At 36.8% G+C, this 26,181-nt stretch overlaps 2 protein-coding genes across 4 annotated transcripts in view; one reads left to right on the top strand and one right to left on the bottom strand.

The window, feature by feature from the left end:
* LOC150087312 (DNA polymerase epsilon subunit 3-like) overlaps nt 1–8,060 on the bottom strand; it is a 53,095-nt gene extending 45,035 nt beyond the window's left edge. Inside the window, exon 1 of one of the 2 annotated variants that reach the window (XM_090371981.1) lies at nt 7,860–8,060. The gene's annotated coding sequence lies outside the window, so the exon portion shown is untranslated. Of the gene's footprint in view, nt 1–7,344; nt 7,425–7,859 lie in introns of those variants that run through there. The other variant, XM_090371982.1, reaches the window with a different exon arrangement.
* A 277-nt stretch (nt 8,061–8,337) lies between these two features.
* Nucleotides 8,338–26,181, top strand: part of LOC150087311 (casein kinase II subunit beta-like) — a 98,984-nt gene continuing 81,140 nt past the window's right edge. For both annotated transcript variants that reach the window (XM_090371979.1, XM_090371980.1), the window contains exon 1: nt 8,338–8,428. The gene's annotated coding sequence lies outside the window, so the exon portion shown is untranslated. The remainder of the gene's footprint in view (nt 8,429–26,181) is intronic.

Genomic DNA, 26,181 nt, shown 5'->3' with positions numbered 1-26,181 from the left:
ATTCGAATGCACAATAACTGAAATTGGAATCGGAACATAAGATTGACTTCATATCGTGACACGAGATTTACAGAAAAATCGTTGAATTTGTGTGGCATTTTGGGCCCTGTAAATTTTGGTGCCCTGTGCAGCAGCATTGCTCAATTTCCCCTGAAGTCAACCTTGCACTGCAGAGCAGCTAATTGACAAACTAAAAACAAGAAAATTTTCTATTCAGATTGATAAATCCACTGATACTGACAATAAAGCCCTTCTAATGTTATACGTTCATTATTTCGACTATGATTGTAAATTGCAAGAAGAGATGTTGTTTGTAAAATCTATAGAAACTGACTGTTCTGGAGCATCCATTTTTGCTGCTGTAAAAACATGGTTTGATAAAAAACAAATACCAGTGGAAAAATTGGTGTCCTGCACCACTGATGGTGCTACCTCCATGGTTGGAAGACAAAGGTTTTATAGCCCACCTAAAGGAAATATATTCCAAAGTTCTTGCAATACACTGCATTGTGAACCAAAATCATATGGTTGCAAAAAATATTAGTCCTGTTCTTTATCAATCTCTCTGTATATTTATTAAAACCCTCAATAAAATAAAGTCACATAGGAAACATGATTGCCTTTTCAGATAATTTTGCCTTTTCAGATAATTTTGAAAAGGCTTTTACATATAAAAGTCAGATGGCTTTCTAAAGGAAACTGTCTACCAAGGTTTGTAAAACCTGTTTTGATATGATAATTAGTTTTTTAGAAAAAAAAAGGACAGAGATTTGGCAAAGGAGATCAGCAAACACAAAAACAACATATACTATATGGCTTGAATTTTTTGAAAACTTAATGAAGTATCACTTCAGCTTCAAGAGAAATTAATTATGATGATAAACTGCAAATGCGTATTAAAAGCCTTCACTGAAATAATTGTAATATTTGAAAGCAATTTAATGAAAAAACAATTTCGTGGTATGCAGGAGTTAGCTGAAATCAATGAGTCTCTCACCAAGAATGGTCTTAAGAATTATTCAGATCATTTGTGTTCTTTAAAAGGTGAAATGAAAAATAGATTTTCAGATTTATTTTCTTTTGAAGTGAAGCCATGGATGTTAGATCCAATTGGATGTGATGCCTGGGTCTACTAGTGAAGAAATTCAAGAACTCATTGAATTAAAATGTAATAGAGAATGCAAATGTAAATTTGAAAAAGGTGGAATGGTTGAGTTGTGGGGATCAATAACAACTAAATTTTATCCAACAATGTGGTCTGAAATGGCCAAAGTACTTCTTTGTTTTCCAATGTCTTATATGATTGAAAGTGGTTTTAGTTCAGTAAATAAAATATTAAAGGAAAGAAACAGAATTGATATATGTTCAAGAGGAGACATTAGAATTAAACTTACTAATATCATACCAAACAATGACCTTTTAGCTAAGAAGCATCAGGCTCAGAGATCCCATTGAATAAAAAGAGTAAGTATAGAGTATTTTCTTGTTTAAAATTTCATGGGGCCAATTAGGAAAAAAAAATTGTCTAAAAAAAGCCTTTTAAGGGGCAATAATTAAAAAAGGTTGAGGAACGCTGATCTACATCAACATCATTAATAAATACTGAAAACAGTAAGGACCAAAACACTGACCCTTGTGGTACCCTACTCATCACTTTAGTCCAAGAAAAGCAGTAGCCATTTATAACCACTCTGTCTCATACTACTTGATTATTCCTTTATCCATAATAGTATCCGTTAGTAATGTTTCTCCAATGCAACAGCGTTCCCATTTGTACAAATTGAATCACATGTGGTACAGTATTCTCTGCATCCCGTTCATTTTTGACAATCTCATACTAACTGATCAGATCAGTCAGGCATGATTTTCCTTTAACAAGCCAATGCTGTGATTGCTTTTTTTTTTTTTTTGCCTATCGAGATGATTTTGCATTACTTCTTTAAATATTAGTTCCATTATTTTACAGAGGGCAAACTTGCAGATCCGTAATTTCCACTTTATCCTTCAAACAATGAATATGAGATATATTTGCATGTCTGAATCTAGGATTGTTCTGATTATAATGACCAGGGATTTAACTACCTCTTTTTGCAGCTTCTTTTTTTTTTTTGAAATATGATTGGATAGATTCCAATCCAATCATAAAAAAACTTGTAAATTTTCACAATCCAGGTACTTTGTTTAGCTTCAGCTGCAGCAGTTCCTCTTCGAGCTTCCTTTCCATTATTATAGAACTACTTAACTCTGAGTCCATAGTAGATAGATTTCTGCTAACCCTGTCTCTAGAAACTTCATGTGTGAATGTAGATGCAAAATATTTATTCAGTTTATCAGCAATCTGTATAGGATACTCAGCAGTTTTGCCGCTTATAACCAGTGGCTTAAATCATTCCTTCTAGTGTTAACATATGCAAAGAATTTAGTGCTGTTTTTCTTTCCACTTTTAGTTAGCCAAAGGCTTATCATCCCATGCATTTTTCTTCCCTGCTACCAAGCTCATAAGTTCATCTAACATCCATTTTGGTCTAAACCCTGAACAATATCTCTCATATAAAATGCTTAGTGGCCTCCATGATTATCTTCTTGAACACTTCCCATTTGCCATTTACACTTTTAATAAACATCAGTTGGCTCTACTGAAAAGAAAATGCCCGATCCCATTAAAATGACCTTTACAAAAAAAAAAAAAAAAAATCCCCCTTTGCCCTTTAAAGTTGTTATTTTTTCTGAATAAACCCCCTATCGATATACTACATTTACAGCTACCTAAAGGTTCTTAATACATGAGGAATCACTGCTGATAAACCAGACCAAGGATGCGGCTTTCTCTCGTCCTAACAAAGGGATGTCATTTAGCAGATCTAGAAATGTTCTGATACTGAGCAAGATACAAATTCATGATTTATTTACTATGGTCCTAACACGAGTTCCAATCGATGGATAATTAAAATCACCCATGATAAGACATTCTGATTTGCTGGCCCACTATTTGTCTATACAGGTGTTCATTATACTCTTCACAGTCATTTGGCCCATAAGAGACTCATATTCTCATCTTTGTTTTCCAGTGTTTATGTTACACTCAACTGACTTAATGTTACACTGGACAGTGCCTACTGATTGAATTGCTTTGGACTCAGTATTTCTTAACCAAAATTGTAACTTTCCATCCCCTGTCATGTCTGTCCTTTCTATATGCATTATAATCACCATACTAAAAATCCACATCCTCAATATCAGAGTTTCTCTTACACCTATAATGTGTGCATTTTATGACTTAACCAATACCTCAAATTCATTTACTATGCTCCTAGCATTAGTGTAAATGCAGATATATGTGTGCCCATTTTTGCTCTTAGTAACCTTAACATTAGTAACCACTTGTCTCATGAAAATCCCCAGTAGGCCTAGAAACACTCCCACACCTTGCTCTCCAGGTTGCTGCATTTCCCAATTAAAGCATTGCAATAATCAGTCTTGCCTGCAATTGCAGCTGCTGTTAAACTATTAGTCCCCCCCCCCAAAAATAGAAGTTAGTATTAGTATTAACAATGTAAAAAGCAAGATTATACTGCATTGACCAAAAAAAAAAAAAATCCCTTCAAATAGTTTTGTCTAGTTCTTCCTTGAAATCATTTAAACTATTCACTTCCACAATAATGGATGCAAGCTTGTTGCAGCAATCAATCACCCATTGGCTGAAAGCAAGCTGCACATTATTCTGCAACCATCCTTCAATTTAAATTTATATCACCTGTATAATCTGAGCAAGTGGGAGAATCCCATCAACAGTGAGTTTATTAAAGCCATTCAAAGCGTTAAACACCTCAGTCAGATCACCTCACAGATGCCTAGTCTCCGGATGCTGCAATTTGCAGAACTGAAGCCTTTCTTTGTAAGAGCACTGCTTTGTTCCCTCACCAATCTCGTGCCCTTCTCAATACCCATTTCAGAGCACTACATCCTTCCTAAAATGAGGCCTCTAAACTGTATACAGTATTCACGATGTGGTCTGACCATTGCCTTGTAAATGGGATAATCACCCCCTCATCCCTTCTAGCAAAATTTCTGTAATATCATTGACAAAACCCCTTGAGCTGTCCTCACAGCCTGTCTGCACTACTCCAAGAACTTCATATATGACTGCACAATTACCCCTACATCTTTTTAATTTTACACTACCCCAAGTGTAGAACCACACAGTTGGTACATTAATCTGGGATTACTGCTACCCATATGCATCAGTCAATGTTAAACTTAAACTGCTATTTCTCAGTCCCATCTGCCTGTCTTGTTTCAGTGGCATACCTTCATTACTGTCATTAAAAACCCTGCCAAACTTTGTATTATTTGCAAATTTAGACATTAACCTGATATATCCTCATCAATATCATTAATAAACACAAAACAATAATGGGCCCCAGCATCAAACCCTGTGGGACTCTACTAATAACATTAGTCTACAAAGAGCAGTGTCCACTGATAACTACTCTATCTTCTCCCACTCAACCATCCCTTTATCCATAGCAGTACCTTTGCCACACTACCAACGTAACCTTGGTGTTTGATAAAATTCTGGCATCTCCCCCTTAATAAAGAATTCCTGTTTTTCAACGTGTATAGTGCCTTGATAGCATCAATAATTATTCTTTCATCTCCTTCTTTTTAGGTGTATCCCATTCCTGTAAAAACAGTCTCTCTTGTCAACAAGTACAGATCATGCTGGGGAAAATTTTACACCATGATCGACAAGTGTTGGCCTCCGTAGTCAAGTGGTCAGGAGCAGGAGTGTAGTAGCACATGATCTTTGAGTAGGATGAATCAGATTGGTCCACTGGATGTTGATGGTTCAACAGTTGAGGATCCAGCTCAGGTGGCTAACAATCTAAATGAGTATTTTGCATCTACATTCACACATGAGGAGTTATTCAGGAAGGGGAATGTCGTAGGTGAAGTAAACATTGGCAGTGAGCTAGATGATTTTCTAATAACTGAGAGGAAAGTGGAGGAGAAATTGTTGAGGATAAACATAAAAAAGGCACCCGGGGTGGATGGGATCTATCCAGTTATATTAAAGGAGGCAGCAAAGGAAGTAAGCAAACCCCTAGCCATAATTATGAGAGCTTCTTTGGACTCAGGGGAGGTACCCATGGACTGGAGATGTGCAAATGTAACCCCAATTCACAAAGGAGGATCAAAGGCTGACACAAGTAATTATAGACCTGTTAGTTTAACTTCGGTTCCAGGAAAATTAATGGAGGCACTGGTTAAAGAAGCACTGCAGGATCATCTGGACAAGAATTCAGTTATAGCTCAGACACAGCATGGGTTTGTTAAGGGCAGGTCTTGTCTGACCAATTTGATTGGATACTATGATGTAGTCACAAAAGAACTGGATGCAGGGAATAACTTTGATATTATATATTTGGATCTTAGAAAGGCTTTTGATACTGTTGTGCATGGAAGACTGCTGCACAAATTGGAGAAGTGTGGCATTCGAGGCAAATTGCTGCTATGGATAAAGGGATGGTTGAGTGGCAGAAGACAGAGAGTGGTAATCAATGGACACTGCTCAACGTGGACTAATGTTATTAGTGGAGTTCCTCAGGGTTCAGTGTTGGGTCCATTGTTGTTTTCTGTATTTATAAATGATATTGATGATGGTGTATCAGGCTTAATGTCCAAGTTTGCAGACGATACAAAGGTTGGCAGGGTTGTTAAGGACACTACTGATACTATGCTGCTGCAACAGGATCTGGAAAGGTTGAGCAGATGGGCTGAGAGGTGGCAAATGAAGTTTAACATTGACAAATGTAAAGTACTACATATGGGAAACAGTAACCCCAGATCAACGTATCAACTCTGTGGTACTACGCTGACAGTGGTAGAGAATGAAAAGGACCTGGGGTTAATTGTGCAGGCAGATATGAAGTTCTCTGAGCAGTGCAGACGAGCTGCAAGAGTAGCTCATGGTGTCTTGTCAATGATATACAGGAATTTTTCTAGCAGGGACAGGGATGTGATTATTCCCTTGTATAAGGCATTGGTCAGGCCACACCTAGAGTACTGTATACAGGTCTGGAGGCCTCATTTCAAGAAGGATGTAGAGCTGCTGGAACGAGTACAGAGAAGGGCAACAAGATTAGTGAATGGAACAAAGGGTTGCTCTTACGAAGAAAGGCTTAAGTTTTGCAAATTACAGAGCCTGGAGACTAGGCATCGCCGAGGTGATCTGATAGAGGTATAGCACATGATCTTTGAGTAGGATGAATCAGATTGGTCCACTGGATGTTGATGGTTCAACAGTTGAGGATCCAGCTCAGGTGGCTAACAATCTAAATGAGTATTTTGCATCTACATTCACACATGAGGAGTTATTCAGGAAGGGGAATGCTCAAGCCATACAAGGCTTTGAATGGCTTGAGCATGCTCAATGCCGATGGGATTCTTCCTCTTGCTCAGAATAATCACCTGAGAGGGCATAAATTCAAATTGAGGAAGGACGGATGTCGGATAGATGTGCGGAAATTCGCCTTTAGCCAGCGTGCAGTTGGTTTATGGAATAGACTTCCATCGCTTGTTGTTGAAGTTGATAGCCTAAATAAGTTTAAGGCTCAGCTGGACAGGTATTTCGAACGAATTGAGGGGTGAAATGGGGGAGTAGTGGTTGTTTTTTTTTTTTTTTTTTTGGCTGATGCTGAATAAGCTTGCTTTCTTGCATCATATGCCTCTACTAATGCTAATGCTAGACCGGGGTTCAAACCCCTGACTGCTAAATACGGTCAATCTGCCAACCCACATTGGATTAGCTTGGCAGATTATGGTCCATTTTCCTCCAGATGAATTGTTGAGGAGGCTTCCATCCTGCAGTGGGTTGATAATGGCTGCAGTTTACCCTTTTTTTTTTTTTTTTTTATCGACAAGAAAGACTTTCGTAATGTACTCCTCCTATCATGGCAAAATCTCAAATTTAATCCCAACTCACAGCTTTTTATCCCTCAAAATTGCCGTCAACAATGGGGGGGGTGCAGGATCCGCTAACACTGTACTGTAATAATTTTACTCACATATATGTAAACAATTTCATCTTATAATCGGTTTTATATTATTTTGTCGTCCCCACCCCCATAAAAGTGGCACACATCAAACTGACCGCTGAGTAGCTTTTTCCCCATTTTCAGGAGTGCTAGCACCTTTTAATTTACAACGCACAATATATTAGAAATCTTTATTATTGCAATAATAATACAACACAAATTGATAGATTGCAATATTGCCTTTCACGGGCCCCACGCTAGGGGTTAATCTGACAGCTAAAGTCAATATACTGTACTCTGTTATTACCTCAAATTCGTGTTTTGAAATCTGCCTAAGCGCCAGTCTATGTATATCTATTTTGTTTAGGCTCCACAAATTAAAAATTAATCCCCCACACCCGCTCGAAAGCAGAGGAGCGTCTGTTCAGAATAAATCGCAAAATTATGTATTACCTTTGTTATAAGCAGCACTCGAAATGGGCCGAAACGCCGTTTCTTTTGATAAATTTTAAGCAATCGGGTTATTAAGCTTCTAAAAAAAATGTTTTTTAATTAAATGTGAAGATTGAACATTGCTAAGTACAAGTTCGAGCACCCAAATATCAAAATCAGAATGGGTGTGTAATTAGAACTACCACATGGATAGCTACTTCCCGCAGATTTTTCTTAGTTGGAAGAAAAATCTCACACGTACATACACTAGTGTGAACAATGAAACGATTGATTAAAACATAACAATACCATTAAGAATTTAATTCTTAATCTATTCTACGTTTAACAATAATGATCCCTTATTTAACAGCAATTATGAAAGAGGCTTGCCTATAGTCCGGGAGAGCGGCAATCCACTGTACAAACTTTGAATGTGATAAATACACTTTAACCACACTTTTAATAAATAATATATATAATCTTGTTTTTGGTACTAAATATTAACTTTCCGATTATGTGTCCCAACTCAAGCACTGGTTACAGTATAAGCAATTTTAGGCCGAAGCAAATCTCACTCACTACATCGTTGAAGATGATATTTTCCTAGCGGAAAAATATTTGTATTGCGCGCAAGCTATTTTTATTCAAAAATTTCATCCGAGAAAGTAGGGTTAAATACCATAGCAGAATTTTTATACTCTTTAAAAAAAGAAAAGTTCATATGATCTTGTTTCCTTTTCATCCCACTCAAAGATTAGTTGAAAGTTTTGTTCATTCACGAAGCGAAAAAGTTTGTTTCTGGGTAGGGTGAAGTTGCGATATTTTGAGCATATGAGAGTTGCAGACAGAGCTGTTATTCGATGGGACAAGCATTACTTGTTTGTATACAGATTTCGACATAGTAACAAATTTATATGTATCAAATTTATATAAAGAATATCTATAGTTACTCACTGAAGGTAAAATTTCGTATTATCTTCTGTAGTATAAAATAGGTGGTTAATTAAAAAAAATGTAAAAACTTCATGCTTACGTCGGAAAATGGTATAGCAATAATTACGAATAAGGTTTAGGTGATACTGTACTTGGTTTGGGATATGTTATTCAGCGCCGAGGTGAATAAGGGTATCTTTATTTGTTTGTCGTTCGTTTGAGTTACCTTACTTTCAGCTTTTCAGGCATTTTTATAGTGAGAGGAATTCCATTCTTTTAAATAGCTGATTTCATTTCTTATCGAATTTCACTAAAAACAAAACTCGTCATCAGAATTACGTTTGCTTTAAATTGAGATTTTTATTTATTTGTTGAAAGTACACCGTTAAATCAGGAGTTCTGGTATTGTAAAATGATATGGGCGGATGGTAGGTCAAAATCCTGGAGAATGAGCGCTCCAGTGAGCAGCATCCACCCCAGACAACCCATGAAATGTGTGCTGCACGCCGGATAGTGGACTCTTTCTTGTCTAGTAAAAAGAACAAAACATAAACAGTATATAAACAAGTAAATCGCCAATTAATCGCAAAATAAATTTGCCTTTTATTTTGACAGTAAAATGTATTGCAACAAAAACTGTATACTTGACTAAAAATATATATATATATATAACTATTTTTCAGAATATAAGTTAATTTGTTTTACCTTCATTGGTCACAGTGTCTGATAGATGCCACTTTTTTCCCTTGTGTAAATTAGAAAAAAAAGAAATGGAATTTGTGAATATAATTGTAACACCTACCAATTTTCTCTAAATGATGATGCAGTATTTCCCCCCCCCCCCTTACATTTTGATTTACCAGAGGCTGATAGGCACTATGTGAACAACTGTCCGACTTTCTTGGAACAGTTGGAGTGTACCAACTGATTAGACTCTCAGAGTTTACACTCTCAGCCCACCATTCAGGGTCAGGGAGGTATAAGTTATGGTAACATATCTACATCAGAAGCATTTTATAATTTGTTTATTTGTACCTGTTATATCTCTTTTTCTTAAAATTGGCTCTTCATCAATTTTAAGAAAAATTGACCAAGAGTTTGAAAAGCCAGAAATTGAGGATAATGTGGGCTTATAGTATTAGGAATAACATTAACAGTGGCAAGTGATACAAGAAAACAAGCTTATAGAGCATCAGCCAAAAAAAAAACAGTACATCCCCAGTTACCTGCCCATAATCAATGGGTGTGGACAAATTTCCATACATACATCTATCCCACAACCATCATGCCTTGGTTTCAATTTATATCCGGCATGTGTAGTCTGAGCAAGGGAAAGGTTACAGTCAGCATTGAGCTTACTCAATCCATTCAAAGCCTTAAACACCCCAGTCAGATCTCCTTACAAGTATCTAGTCTACAGAAAACAGAACAGAACTTCAGTTCTGCGGTTTTCAAAACTAAATCCTTTCCTGTTAAGAGCACCCTTTTGTGCTCCTCAATAATCTTGTTGCTCTTCCCTGCACCTGTTCCAACGGATCCATGTCCTTCCTAAAATGACACTTTCGGACCTCTAAGTAATTATTGAAAACAATCAAGATGTGGCCTAACCATTGCCTTATACAATAGGATAATGACCTCCCTATCCATACTGGAAACATTCCTCTATATCATTGACAAAACCACATGGGCTATCCTGGCACTGGCTGCACTGCTCAGAGAACTTCATATCTAACTGCAGAATTAACCCCAGATCTTTTTTATTTGCCACTACCCTGAGTGTGGTACCACACAGCTTGTATGTTAATCTGGAATTACTACTACTACCCATATGAAGTAAACTTCAATTGCCACTTCTCATCCCATCTGCCTAGTTTATCTAGATCTTATTGCTGTAGCATACCCTGATTACTGTCATTAACCACTCTACTGACCTTCATATCATCTGCAAACTTAGACGTTAGGCCTGATATGTCTTCATCAGTATCATTTATAATTATTGAAAACAACAGGCCCAGCAGCAAACCCGGGGGGGGACTCCACTAATAACATTTGTCAATGAACAGTGCCTGTTGATAACAATGCCTTCTGCTTAACCATCTTTCTAATGGAAAATGAGTGAAAAATGCACGATACACAAAGTTTTAATGAAAAATTGTATGAATTATGTAAATCATAATTAATGAAAGACCATTTTCAGATTAACAAACTAATTTATTTTTCATAATAAATTGTGTCTAACAGATGCTACAAATGATGGTCGTTTAGTACAGTACCTTCATTCTACTTCATGGCAATCCCCATTTGAACCAAAATCTCTGAATCTCATATTGTTTATAACGAGCCTAATTTCCTTGTGCGTTTGATTTGCACTTTTAATTTATTATGGTAGATGACAAATTGCTTTACATTCCATTTTTGAGTCTTATAATTATTCCAAATAAAAGTTGGCAAAGCATTTTGCAGTTTGAATGAGAACTTCATATATGTATTTTTCAAAAGAATAGATAGTTATAGAATAATGCTTTTTTTTTTTTTTCTTTTTTTTTTTTTTTTTTTTTTTTCGACTGATGCCGATAAGCTTGCTTTCTTACATTATTGACTCTAGGCACAATTTATGAAAGATAAAATAAGATTATATATTTGCATTAATAAAGGTAAAACAGTGTGAGGAAGCCAGGTTTATTTAGCACTGGCATTAATACCTGTCACTTGATTTCATCCAAGTATCTGTTCATCTCTTCCTTGAATTTACACAGGCTATAGGGTAAGCTTATAGGGTAAGCTTAATAGGGTAAGCTTATCTGCAAAAAAGATCTAAACCTCCCAGACATTTCCTAGTTCATTTCACAAATATACGTGGTCTCAATTCTAATCTCAACGATGTCCATTTCCACTTGCAGTCTGCCAAATATAGTTCTACAAGATTACATGGCAAGTCGTTCTAACAGTTAGTTACCCTTTGACTGAAAGAAAATTTTCTTATATCCATTTTATAACTGTCCTTCCTTAATTTAAGTACATCTCTCCAGCATTGTTAACAATTAAACAAATTATTATGCTAATAAATAAACAAAAATAGTTCTACAAGATTACATGGCAAGTCGTTCTAACAGTTAGTTACCCTTTGACTGAAAGAAAATTTTCTTATATCCATTTTATAACTGTCCTTCCTTAATTTAAGTACATCTCTCCAGCATTGTTAACAATTAAACAAATTATTATGCTAATAAATAAACAAAAATTAGAAATCTGATGTTCTAGTTATTGTAAAATTCTAATTTCATACTGTATTAGTATTAAAATATTAGGACAGGGAGCAAAGCTTATAAAAATCCTCTCTAATTTTATATTTTATCTACTTCTTAACTTATATGAAAATATATTTTTAAAAAAAAAAAAAAAAATATATATATATATATATATATATAAAATATAGTTTATCTGATTCCCCTTTAAATATATATATATAAGCTCTAACTCTATATATATATATATATATAAGGCCACATGACGAGTTGTTTTCCAGTAGTTGATTACTCAAAACTTTGATCTAATTGAAGTTGGTTAAGAAAAGAGTGATTGACTTTGATTATAGGAAAATTTTCTTACCTGCATATACAGACTACGAGTCGTTATTTTGAATTGGTGCCCCATAGTTTGTGTTATCCTAGAAAGAGAAATATGTCCTTAACAACCCAAACCCCATTCAAATTCCTAGGTTCTAAACTTTGTCTATTCTTGAAAGAATGTCTTTTTGCATCCCCCCCCCTCCCCACCGGTATTTCACCGGTTAATGAAAGTCATCTATATCCAAAAATTTTATTACTTCGTGCAGAATAACCCCCTCCCCACTTTTTCTTACTATTGAATACACCATGAATTGTCAAACTAATAGGGTAAGCTTATCTGCAAAAAAGATCTAAACCTCCCAGACATTTCCTAGTTCATTTCACAAATATACGTGGTCTCAATTCTAATCTCAACGATGTCCATTTCCACTTGCAGTCTGCCAAACCCTATGTACTTTTTCTGACAGAATTTCAGTTATCAGTATTCGCTGTATGATTCCTTTCGCCTCAAAGGTGGTACTTGTGCATATGTCCATTTCGATATTCCCTGTCAGAGACTTGGTAATATGGAATCTCCTCCTTTTGATTTTCTCTCTCTCTCTCTCTCTCTCTCTCTCTCTCTCTCTCTCTCTCTCTCTCTCTCTCTCTCTACCTCATTCTGTCAAATTCATCTGTTGTCTCTACCCTTCTCCCAATTCTACTAATCACTTGGAGCTCTTTAACTTCCTCTCTTTGCAACTTGATTTTCTCCAGTCCAACTTTCCTAACAGTGAGGTAATTTTCCTTGGTGATTTTAATGTTCACAACTCCAGCTGGCTTCTGTTTTCTAGTTACACCTACCCAGCTGGTCGAGATGCTGAGCCTTTTGCAATTACTAATGACTTTGCATGGATTGTTCATTTACCTACAAGAATACCAGACAATCCTAACCATACAGCCAACATGCTTGATCTTTTTGTTACAAACAACCCTTCTAAGTATACGGTCGAAGTGAGAGTTCCTTTAGGCACCTCAGATCACAACTTGGTGAGTGTCTCTTCTCCAATGGAGCCTTTATTTCATGCTATTCCCAACGTCGTATTGTTTGTTATTACAAGGATACAAAATGGGATGACCTGCACAATTTCTTTTCTTCTTTTCCTTGGTCGGATTACTGTTTCAAAACTTCTGATGTTAACATTTACTCAGATCGTGTCAGTGAAATTATTCTTGAAGGAATGGAATCCTTTATTCCACATTCCACTTGAAAATCTCGTCCTTTATCTAAACCAGTGGTCGTCAACCTGGTCACTACCACCCACTAGTGGGCAATTCAAGCTTTCATGGTGGGTGGTGGGGGTTTTTGTCCGTTGTTACAAATTTTGTTCTTCCTCCATATAACAAATACATTGCTAACAACTTTGCGAGTTTGACGTTTTAAAATATGCTTTTGCAATTTACTTTTGAATTCCATCTCTAAACTTTGAATATAGATAACAATTCACCGGACACTCGTCAAAGTATACTCGTGGGCGAGGGGCTAAATTGAATTACTGTGGCACCAGTGGGCGGTAAGGAAATTTTACCATCAACAAAGATACAAAAGTGGGCGGTTGGAATTAAAAGGTTGACGACCCCTGATCTAACACCTCAGTTTTCCAATAAATGTGCTAAGGCTGTTCAAAAGAAGAATGTTGCATATTGTAATTGGCTTGTTTCCAATTTTTCAGTTTCATTTTCTGCCTACACCAAAGATCGCAACAATTCTAAAGCAGTTATTAATCAGTCCAAACTAGATTTTGTACAGGCTAAGAGTAGAAAACTTGCTTCCTGACCTAATGGTAGCCTAGAGTTCTGGTCTCTTGCCAAAGCTATTGGCCACAACTTTTTCCCACCTCACCTCAAGATCATTAATACATGTCAAAACAAGATGGTTCTGTTGTCACTTCAGCCAAGGATAAAGCTGACCTGCTAGCATCCCATTTTTCTTCCAACTCATGTATTAATGATCTTGTTAAAACACCTCCCACCATTCCCAACACACTCCATTTAATGTCTCCTGTGGTCTTCCCTCAAAAGGATGTGAGAAGGATTTAGACGAATCTTGATGCTAAGAAATCTTCAGGTATTTCTACACTTGTTCTCAAAACCTGTGTTCCTGAACTTACATACTCCTGTTCTTTGTGCCTTTTTCACTTTCTTATTCCAAAGGTGTTTTTCCTTCTGCATGGAAATTTACCCATATCCAGCCAGTTCCCAAAAAAAGGTGACAAATCCCTTCCATCCAATTATATCCCATTGCAATTACTTCTACTCTTTCTAAAGTAATGGCAAAATCAATTAACTGCCAACTCTTAAACTACCTAGAAACCTTCCGTCTGATCAACGATCGCCAGTATGGATTCCGTCAGTGTCGATCCACTGGTGATATTCTGGCTTATGTTACCCATTTATGGACAAATTGAATGGAAAGGTTCGGTGAAACACAAGCATTTGCTCTTGACATCTCAAAGGCTTTCAATCATGTTTGGCATAAAGGTCTTCTAAATAAGCTTCCATCTTATGGTTTGCCAAATGTTTTTTGTAATTGGTTATCCAGTTTTCTTTCTGATCGCTTACTGAGGGTGATGGTAGATGGCTCTCTCTGACTTCTAACTTCTGCACTAATGCTGGTATCCCCAAGGTTCAGTTCTTTTCCCCCACTCTTTACCTCTTGTATATTAATGACCTTCTTCCATTGATTGGAAATCCTATCCATCATTTAGCCGATGATAGCACCTTGCATTCCACTTGCCCTGCTCAATCAACTTCAACTTGTCGAATATCCGCGACCAATTCCTTCAATGCCGATCTCCATGTAATTCTCCAGTGGGGCAAAGACAACTTAGTTAATTTCATTCCTTCTAAAACTCAGTCTTGTCTTATATCTTGCAATAAGAATTCTTCTGCTCCTATGCTTATCTTTGGTGACACTCCAATTTCTAGCAAAATAATATATCTTTTTTGAGGTTTACCCTGACTTCTAATCTCTCTCTTTGCACAAGCAAATTACATATATTGCTTCCTTGCATCTAAAAATTTGGTTTTCTCTTTCGCTCTCGGCATTATTTTTCTTCCAAACAACTGTTCAGTCTGCACAAATCACAAATCAACCCTACCATGGAATATTGTTCCAACATCTGGGGCAGGGCCTGCAAAACCTCTCTGAGGCTTCTAGATTCCATTCAGAAGAGGGCATTTCGGTTAATTAATGACTCCCCTCTAACAGAGTCTCTTCGCTGTCTCATAGACGTATTGTTTCTGCTGCATGCCATTTGGCTTCTATAATTCTCACTCTCTCTTTAAAAACAGTTCAAACACGTGCTCCCAACATCTATTTACTGTCCAACTTCAAACTCACAGAACCAACTTTTCATCTTCAACCTTCCTTCATACGTATTTCCTGAAAAGTACAGTCTACAGAAGTTCAAGTCTAATGTCAACAGATATCTTCTTTCATCTTCTCAATCTCCAACCCAAGCACGGTACTAAGTACTATATTTTCTAATACCTCTCGTGTTTGGGGTTTCATTAAAAAATAATTAAAAGACAGTTTTTAAATTCTGTAGAGAGTGATCAACCCTAGGGGCTCACACCTGGTGAGTATGGGCTTGGCACACCCAGAGTCCTGAGCTGGATATCCTCATTCTTCTCTTTCTTGGTGATTCCCTTCTACTTCTCTCTCTCAGAGTAACTCAGAATTTTTTTTTTAGGTGGTGCATTGTAAGCCTCAAGCTTCCTTGCACTATATGGCTAGTAATAATAATAATAATCGTAACTGATGATGTTACCAATTTTGAATTCTAAATGCCTTCAGGAACTTAATCTTGGATACGACTAGGCTTTTCATACCAACTAAGAAATACTGTTCAAAGTTCAGGCCTAAATGGATATCGGCTGAATTAATGGGGCTCATGGCAGGGAATAAAAATGCATGGAATGCATATAAATTATCAGGCAACACAGAAGCCTATGACAGATATAAGGTAGTCTGTAATCAAGTCACAAAGGAGGTTAGGCAGGCCAAGGCAGATTACAAGAAATCTTTGGCAAAGGATGTACAGAAAAACAGCAAAGAGTTCTTTACTTTTATAAACCCTAGAAGGAAGGGGATGAATCAGATTGGTCCGCTTAATATAGATGGTTCGACTGTTGATGGTCCTGCTCAAGTAGCTGATAAAAAACTGAATGAATATTTTGCATCTACATTCGCACGTGAGGGGAATGCCAGAAGTTTATCGAACTCTAACAAGGAGCTAAGTGATTTCGTGATAACTGAGAGCAAAGTAGAAGAGAAATTGTTGAAGTTAAACATAAAAAAGGCACCTGGGGTAGATGGAATGTATCCAGTTATAATGAAGGAAGCAGCAAGGGATATAAGCAAACCCTTAGACATAATTATGAGAGCATCCTTAGAGTCAGGGGAGGTTCCCATGGACTGGAGATGTTAAAATGTATCAAAGGGTGACACAAATAATTATAGACCTGTCGTTTAACTTCTGTTCCGGAGAAAATAATGGAGTCACTGATTAAAGAAGTGATACAGGATCACCTAGATAAGATAGCAGCAATAGTTCAGACACAGCATGGGTTTGTTAAGGAGAAGTCTTGTCTGACCAATTTGATTGGATACTATGATGTGGTCACAAAGGAACTGGATGCTAAAAATAATTTTGATATCATATACTTGGATTTCAGGAAAGCTTTTAACACTGTTGCATGTGGAAGACTGCTGTACAAATTGGAACGGTATGGCATTAAGGGCAAGTTACTGTAATGGATAAAGGGATGGTTGAGTGGGAGACAGCAGAGAGTAGTAATAAATGGACACTGCTCTACATGTACTAATGTTATTAGCAGAGTTCCACAGAGTTCTGTGCTGGGCCCATTGTTGTTTTTTGTATTTATCAATGATATCGATGAAGGTATATCAGGCTTAATGTCCAAGTTTGCAGATGATACAAAGGTTGGCAGGGTTGTTAATGACAGTAAAGACAGTATGCTACTGCAAGAGGATCTAGAAAAGTTAGGTAGATGGGCTGAGAAGTAGCAACTGAAGTTTAACATTGACAAATGCAAAACATTGCATATGGATATCAATAATCCAAGATAAACATACCAACTCTGTGGTACTACATTAAGGTGGTGGAGAATGAAAAAGAACTGAGGGTAATTGTGCAGTCAGATATGAAGTTCTCTGACAGTGCAGGCAGGTTTCCAGAGCAGGTCATGGAGTTTTGTCTATGATATATAGGAATTTTGCTGGCAGTGACAAGGAGCTGATTATCCCTTTGTATAAGGCAATGGTCCAGCCACACCTCGACTACTGTATATATAGGTCTGAAGGCCTAATTTTAGGAAGAATGTAGAGTTGCTAGAACGAGTGCAGAGAAGGGCAACAAGATTGGTGAGAGAAATAAAGGGGTGCCCTTACCAAGAGAAGCTTAAGTTTTTCAAGTTGCAGCATCTGGAGACTAGGCACCTGTGAGGTGATCTGATTGAGGTGTACGAGGACTTGAATGGTTTGAGCAGACTCAATGCTAATGGGATTTTTCCACTTGCTCAGACTAAGAACCTTAGGGGGCATAGATTCAAATTGAGGAAAGACAGTTGTAGAATAGATGTACAGATGTTTACCTTTAGCGAGTGGGTAGTTGATTGCTGGAACAGACTTCCATCTGTTGTTGTGGAAGTTGATAGCTGTAAGGCTGAACTAGACAAACATTTGAAGTGACCAGGTGGATGAAATGGGAAGGTTTTTTTTTTTTTTTTGGCTGATGCTATATAAGCTTGCTTTCTTGCATCATATGCCTCAACTAATGTTAATCCACTACTGTTGTAAACAAAGAATAGTATATTTTCACCGAAGTTCTATAGTAAATTTTAAGTTCATAATGTATTGTGCATTTATTTTATTTAGTAATTTACAAAAAAGAAACATACACAAACATCGAAAACATTCTCTTAGATGTACACTTAGGTGAAGTATTAGTGGTAATCACAATTTTATTAGGACTACAAAAGGGTTACACTAAGTATTGTTGCCTTCTCTGCGAGTGGGATAGTTATGCCAAGGTATGCACTATGAGAAGAGGAGTTGGCCCCAACCAAAATCATTAACACCTGGAACAAACATAGCATTTGAACCTCTGGTAGATCCAAATAAAATTTTGCTTCCACCACGCCACATCGAACTGGGGCTCATGAAAAATTTTGTGAAAGCTTTGGAAGTGAACAGTCCTGCATTCACATACTAGCATGTGAAATTCCCAAGACTTAGGTACAGAGACGATTAAGGTAGTCATTTTCAGTGGTCCACAAATAAGGCAATTTTTCAAAGATGAACAGTTCAAATGTGTCCTTAGTGATATCAAGAAATCACCGTGGAAAGCCTTTCAAAATGTTTCAACTGGTTTTCTAGGAAATGTTAAAGCCATCAACTGCAGACAGCTTGTGGAAAATCTCATTACTTCTTACGAAAAACTGGGATACAACATGTTGCTGAAGATGCATTTCTTGCACTCACACCTGGATTTCTTCCCACCAAACTGTGGATTCCGTCAGCGATAATAATGGTGAGCGCTTCCATCAAGACATTGCAGTAATGGACCAAAGATACAAAAGTGAACAGAGTGCTGCCATATTAGCTGATTATTGTTGAATGGTGAAAAGGAATGCTCCTGAAGCTGAATACAAGCAAAAGGCATAAAGGTCCCATGTTTGATACAAGTATGTTCATAGCTACATCTCACTGCCATATAAATAAAAAATACCAGCTAAGGTAAAGAATGCCAACACGAGAACCACAGGAAATTTCGGGTAACTTACCAGGAAAATTGGTTTGCCCCTACCGCACTCTAGTGCTGCTCGCTTGGTAAACAGAACGTAGGTGTTATTGGTGTGGAGCAGAAGTCGACGATGGTATATTGATTGACAGGTAGGTTTGGTAAACAATGTACTGATTGGTGAGTGAACACAACAGGCAGTAACATCAGTTTAGTCTCACTTACCCTAATCTCAGAAGTACAATGATCACTTGCTCTAATTACACATACCCTAATGAACGCTTTCCATAATGGTGAAAAAAGATCAGGTTACCCCACTCCTATGGGAGCTTGAACCCCTCCCGAAGTGGAGTGTTAACCTGACCTTTTTTCTTTGGAATCATGGGTGGACTGGTTGATAAATTGTTTATTAACAAAATATTAATTTTTTATTACTGTATTTTTATTTTGTTGTTATTTTTGTTTATTTTAAAGACACTCGCTGATACACATCAATGTATCGTAACATCAATCAATACCTCAACAGCTATTTACAATATATATAAAGAAACCGTCTTTTTTTTTTCCTATTATTTCCTACCCTTATGTCACTTTAGGTTATGTCACTAAATATAAGGAAACTTTTTTTTATTCTATTATTTCCTAACCCAACATTTAAGGTCAGGTTATGAAATATAACGAAAAATAAAGAAACCTTTTCCTTTTTTTTTTTTTCATAACCAAACCTAAATCAGTAATATAGTGAAAACACTCATGAACTCCAAAAATCTACCTTTAATAATGAGAAAAAAAACAATGAAGAACATGAACAGAACAGTGCTTTTTCAGAAAAAAAAAATCAATTTCATGAATACAGATCATATAGCTAGACCTCAATAGCGATTCACAATTTGATTAATAATATTCTGAGAAGTATCTTCATGATTTTTCCCATAAATTTGACAACATATATATTCATTCATGTGACCTCTCAACATATCTTTACAGCTGCCATGTAGTCTTTAATCACACTTTTTAGTCTCTTCCACTGGGCTTTGATGTTATTTGTATATGTTCCTGTATGTGGATCTACAAAATGTTCCTTATGTTTCACTGTTAAATGTTTGTAATTATTTTTTTCTAGCACCGCCATATGCCTATATCTACTCCATTCATCTGTTATGATGGTAATGTTTTTCTTCACCACTTTTCTAATAATGCACAAAAGAGTTTTTTCTTTCTGATTTTTTATGAATTTCACGAACACAAATTTTGATTCTCTTTCAAATACTCCAAACACCTATTTCTTCTTAGCAGTTAAATTTTGTTCTTTGTGATGTTTTGGTTTTACCAATACAGTTTCATATGCTTCTACAGTTTCCCCCGGTCCACGCAACTTATGGGTTTTTTTAACAACTGCAATTTACAAATATCTCTTAGTTTCTTTTAAAACTTAATTGCTGTTACTTTCGAAATCTCCAGATGGAATGCCGTCATAGTTACTGGCATGCACATTTACCAAAAATACATAATATACATTACCTTTTTTAATGGAAGTTTTGTATTTTCCATAAAACTATGTTTTAATAAAGAAACTTGCACAGAACATATTTTACAATGCCAGAACGTTCCACATGACTATGTTTGTGTGTGATTCAATTTAGTTTAAAATAATCATTATACTTAAAACAGTACAATTTTGGTTCTTAATTTAATTTTCATCAAAAAATCAAGCAACATTTTATTTTCACTACAAATTTCTTCCAACTTTAAAAGATTCATTACTTCTATTACCTGTTTACAGTTCATTACAAAACTAATTATGCACCATTCTTTACTCATAAATACACATCATAATGACTACACAGTATCTTGTCATCTGTCATGCCCACCACCAATCATTTCATCGCATGTCGCGCCTACATGTCAATCACTATATCGTTCTCCACTTCTGCTCTACACCAATAACACCTACCATCTGTTTACCAACCAAGCAGCACTAGAGTGTGGTAGCAGCAAACAAATTTTCCTGGTAAGTTACCCGAAGTTTTCCGTGGTCCTCATGTTGGCTTTCTTTACCTTAGCCAAAATACCTTTGATAAATTAGAAAAACCACTTTTTTCGAAAAGAAGAGCCAATCTGCCATTTTAAGCACTATTTCTGTGTTTTGTACACCAAAATCTATAAAGTAAACTTACTTTCATGCCTCCTGTAACAGATATGACCCAACGTTGCTGTTCATTGTTATTGGAATGACTTAGACCATATTGTGCCATTGTGTATTAAATCTGTACAAGTGTATGTTCAAGGGCAATTTGTGTTTTGTGTTGGCTGAAAAACACACAACATGCATAGAAAAGAATCCTACACCTTCCACCTGAGATTAGCTAACTGTAGCCCCAATTGTAGAAGCCTTTAGAAATTTCTCCAGTTGCCAAAGGGACTTGAACCCAAATGTCTCTAAACAAGTGACAAGTAGCAAAACCACTGTACTGTAACAAAAGATATCACAACTCTGGAAACTAAGTATCTGCATATGACTGATTGAAGTTTTTAAAGAGGTTGGATAAACTAAATATTAATGGTATCTTAACTCTTTCATAGGTTGCAGAATAGATGTGCAAAAATTTCCCTTCAGCCAAAGAATAATTGATTATTGGGAAAAACTTCACCTAGTGTTATGGGAGTGGGTAGTTTAGGTATTTTGAGTAAATATAACCTGTAGACAACTGTGCCATCTCATGCCTTTAAGCTGGCATGTCCTTGTATAAATTATGCCATTTTATTACCTAAAAATAGGCAAGAAATAATTTAAACTATTAACATCTTGATGCCATCTTTTGTTTTTAACACTGTTGGAGACTAGCAATGAATAATGCATTTTTTATATCAAAAATGTATATTTTAAATAATCTTTTTAAAATATGGATGCCAACTGCCATATTTCATACATAAGTGCTCCAACTCGTGGAAAAAGAACTAAAGGAATTCTGTCACAAATCGATGAAATCTGATTTCATGTTAGCATTAGCATTAGTAGAGGCATATGATGCAAGAAAGCAAGCTTATGCAGCATCAGCCAAAAAAAAAAAAAAAACCTTCCACTTCACCCCTCCGTTCTTTCGAAATACCTGTCCAGCTGAGCCTTAAATTTATTTAGGCTATCAACTTCCACAACAAGGGATGGAAGTCTGTTCCACCAACCAATCACCCGCTGGCTAAAGGCAAATTTCCGCACATCTATCCTACACCTGTCTTTCCTCAATTTGAATTTATGCCCTCTCAGGTGATTATTCTGAGCAAGCGGAAGTATCCCATCAGCATTGAGCATGCTCAAACCATTCAAGGCTTTGTACACCTCTATCAGATCACCTCACCGGTGCCTAGTCTCCAGACACTGTAATTTGCAAAACTTAAGCCTTTCTTCGTAAGAGCAACCCTTCGTTCCGTTCACCAACCTTGTTGCCCTTCTCTGCACTCATTCCAGCAGCTCTACATCCTTCTTGAAATGAGGCCTCCAGACCTGTATACAGTACTCAAGGTGCGGCCTGACCATTGCCTTATACAAGGGAATAATCACCTCCCTATCCCTGCTAGAAATATTCCTGTATATCATTGATAAGACACCATGAGCTACTCTTGCAGACCATCTGCACTGCTCAGAACTTCATATCTGCCTGCATAATTACCCCCAGGTCCTTTCCATTCTCTACCACTGTCAGTGTAGTACCACAGAGTTTATATGTTGCTCTGGGGTTGCTGTTCCCCATATGTAGTACTTTACATTTGTCAATGTTAAACTTCATTTGCCACCTCTCAGCCCATCTGCTCAACCTTTCCGGATCCTGTTGAAGCAGCATAGCGTCAGTAGCATCCTTAACAACCCTGCCAACCTTTGTATCGTCTGCAGACTTGGACATTAAGCTTGATATACCATGATCAATATTATTTATAAATACAGAAAACAACAATGGACCCAACACTGAACCCTGAGGGACTCCACTAATAACATTAGTCCACGATGAGCAGTGTCCATTAATTACCACTCTCTGTCTTCTGCCAAACAAATTTTCAAATGATTCTGTTTCAAATTTTCAATGATTCTGTTTGCTCATTTTATTTGAAACGTAGTTTCAAATAAAATGAGCAAACAGAATCATCTGTATCATTCAGAAACTTCCAACCTATTCACAAGTTATTGATGAGAAAATTAGTCTTACAGGAGCACCTAAGTGTAAATGCTTGTTTATCCAGGAAGATCCAGTGGACTATGAAAATAGAGGCATCTGGGTACTTTTGGGAGGATTGTTTATGTGCATTTTAAATGGAAAAAGAGATTTATATACAGATAGCCCTCTCTTTATGACTGTTTGTTTTGTGATGATTCACAATAACAACAGTTTTGAAACCAGAAGATCAAAAATATCAAAAAACTTTAAAAATTTTCAAAAATGCATAACTATAAATACTAGATATGATGTAAAAAAAAAGCACAGCCAATCAGAGATGAAAGATATCCTGAAATACCATCTAAGTCAATTAAGGATGAGGCGACCAGAGATAAGGAGAGGAACACTCAGTTTGCTTGTTGGTGTACTATTGTTGAGCCACTATTCTACAGTGTCGATTTGTGAGTTTTAATTAAAAATTGTTGATTAAATTAAGAAAATAAGAGCCGCCATGTCTAAGAGAAGTGCAGTAAAGCCAAGTGAATGTGAAAATGTCACCAAAATGTCATGTAGAACTATCACTTTGTGAAAAAAGATGGAGGTAATTTGTAGAATGGAAGGTGGTCAGATGTGTCCTAATGTGTGTAGAAGTATGAAATTGCCTCTATCAACTTATGATTGAGTGTGTTAGTTGTCTGATGGCACTAGGGGTTCCCCCATCTCTGCATTATATTCTTTGTAAATGACACAGAACTCTGTGGAGGCCAGAGATTTAAAAAGTGTGCCTCCATCAACTCTAAGTACCCTAATAAAAAATGCAGATAAAATAAAACAATCAATACAACTTGCTATGACAGTAAGCACTACGCTAGTAAGTTATAGCAGGAGTAAACTTTTAGAAAAAAAGGAGAAATTATTGTCATTGTGGGTGGATGACTTAAATCAAAAAAAAAAACATTCCATTGACTCAAGCTATTATTACTGGTAAGGTCAAGTCAATTTTTGAAGATCTTAAAAAAACAGAGGGTGGTGATGAGACATTTTCAGGTAGCAAGGGATGGTTCATGTGATTTAAATCTCGAAGTAAGTGATACTGTGTGAAATTAAGTGGCAAGGCATCAAGTGCAGATGCTGAGGCAGCTGCAGAGTTTCAAGACATTGTAGAGGAGGGTAATTATCCTTCTGATCTCATTTTTAATGTTGACGAGACTGGGCTTTGTTGGAAGAAATTGCAATCATGAACCTTCACTGCCCTTGAAGTGCAGTCTGCACCTGGTTTCAAGGCTGCAAAAGACAGGCTAATGCTTCTTCTGGGTGCAAAATGTCTCCGGCACTTCAAAATTAAAACCAGTGTTGGTGTTGTTGCCAGTCTGCTGGAAATGGAACAGGAGGGCTTGGGTGACACAAGAAATGATGGATTGGTATACAAAGTATTTTTGCCCTACTGTGCTTCATTTTTGTCAAGAGAATGAGTTACCAGCCAAGGCTCTTCTTCTCTTAGACAATACCCTTGGCCATCCTGCAAACCTTGCTGAAGTCAGAACATTTCTGGACATCAATGCCACCAAACACCACTTAAATTTTGCAACCAATTGACCAAGGGGTAATAGCAACCTTTAAATCGTGTTACTGCCACCAAACCTTCATGGAAATGGTGAGAGTTTTGGACATGTCAGACAAAACTAACAAGGATTATTGGCATTCATTTAACATTTTGAAGAGCATTAATAACATCAATGCAGCTTGAGAGGAAATGTCAGTGACCTGTTTGAATGGAGTGTGGTGTAAGCTTCTCCCAGAATTTATTCATGACTTCACAGATTTAGAGCCAGTGGAGAACATTGTTGGAGACGTTAGCAGGCTGGTGCAAGAGACAGAGTTGGATGAGATGTAACAGAGATGTTGGATAGCTATGGACAGCAGCTTTCCAATGAAGACTTGGAAGAAGTAGCTAAAGAACTAAACCAACAGAAGGAGGGAAGAAAGAAGATGATGAAGAGCCTCCTCTAAAATCTATGAATACAAGCAATCTACAGCATCCTTTCAGCCATGGAGACCCATCCTAACACATCCCATGGTATATGGGATGCATTAGGGTAACTAAGAATAAGAATAGGTGCATGTGTACTTGCATGTATACCAATGCTAGAAGTATAGTAAATAAATTTGATGAATTTGAATTGTTGGTCAAGACATCAAAGGCAGATATTGTTGGGATATCAGAGACGTGGTGTCTGATATTAGGAATGCAGAATTGGAATTTGGTGAGTACAATTTGTACAGAAAGATAGACAGGATAGGAAGGGAGGAGGGGTTATGCTGTTAATTAAGAAAAACATAAAATCAAAAGAGGTGCATCCAGTTGATATAGATCATAGGTTCCCAAAGTGGGCGGTACTGCCCCCCAGTGGGCGCTGAAGCCTTCTAGGGGGGGCAATAGTGGGTTCAGAAGCAATTGGGGGGTGTTCAGGCGGTCTAGGGGTCGGTGGCTCCTTATCCATATTTTTATCTCCTCAGGGTCCAGTGGACCCAGTTCAAAGGTCAACTAATAAATTCTATAATTTTTACTCTATGGACACAGCTGAAATTCACTATAGGTGAAGCCAGAACTGTTTTCTTCGATTTTCCCACTTCAATTTTCAAAGCCTTCTATTGAATTTCACGCAAATGACAAAAATGTGACATCATGTGTATTTTTTCTGTTATTTTTCTAAACCCACCCTAATTAGCCTAGGGCCTTTGAAACGCGACAACGCGAGCTACTGTAAGCTGACATAAGAAGCAATAAAGCGAAACAGTAGCAACAAATGTTTTTGAAAGGTGTACATTTTTGCTGTTTAGGAATAAGTTTCATTACAATCATCAGTCAAAAGTGTGTAGATAAGTGGAGTCATACAAAGTGTAAATTAAATCTTTTATTTTGTGAATATTGTTGCAAATTTTATTACTTCATTATGTCTGAATCTAAGAAGAAATGTCGGCAGTACAGTATTGAGTATTTGAAATACGGCTTTATTCAGTCTCCTATGAACCATTTATTACCTATGTGCTTGATTTGCCAAAAAGTATTTTCAAATGAAGCAATGAAGCATTCTAGGCTACAGGAGCATTTGACTAAAATGCATGCTGACGAAAAGGATAAAGATTTGTCCTATTTTCAAGTACTAGAATAAAAATATTTTAAACGTCCAACTATATCAAAACTTTTTGCATCGTCCATTAAACAAGATAATGACGGATTACAAGCTTCTTATAATAT

The sequence above is a fragment of the Mastigoproctus giganteus genome, chromosome 4 (genome assembly GCF_048544385.1).
Source record: "Mastigoproctus giganteus isolate SK-2022 chromosome 4, ASM4854438v1, whole genome shotgun sequence".
NCBI lineage: Eukaryota > Metazoa > Arthropoda > Arachnida > Uropygi > Thelyphonidae > Mastigoproctus > Mastigoproctus giganteus.
Note: the sequence above shows the minus strand (reverse complement) of the source record. Positions and strands in the feature narration are given on the sequence as shown.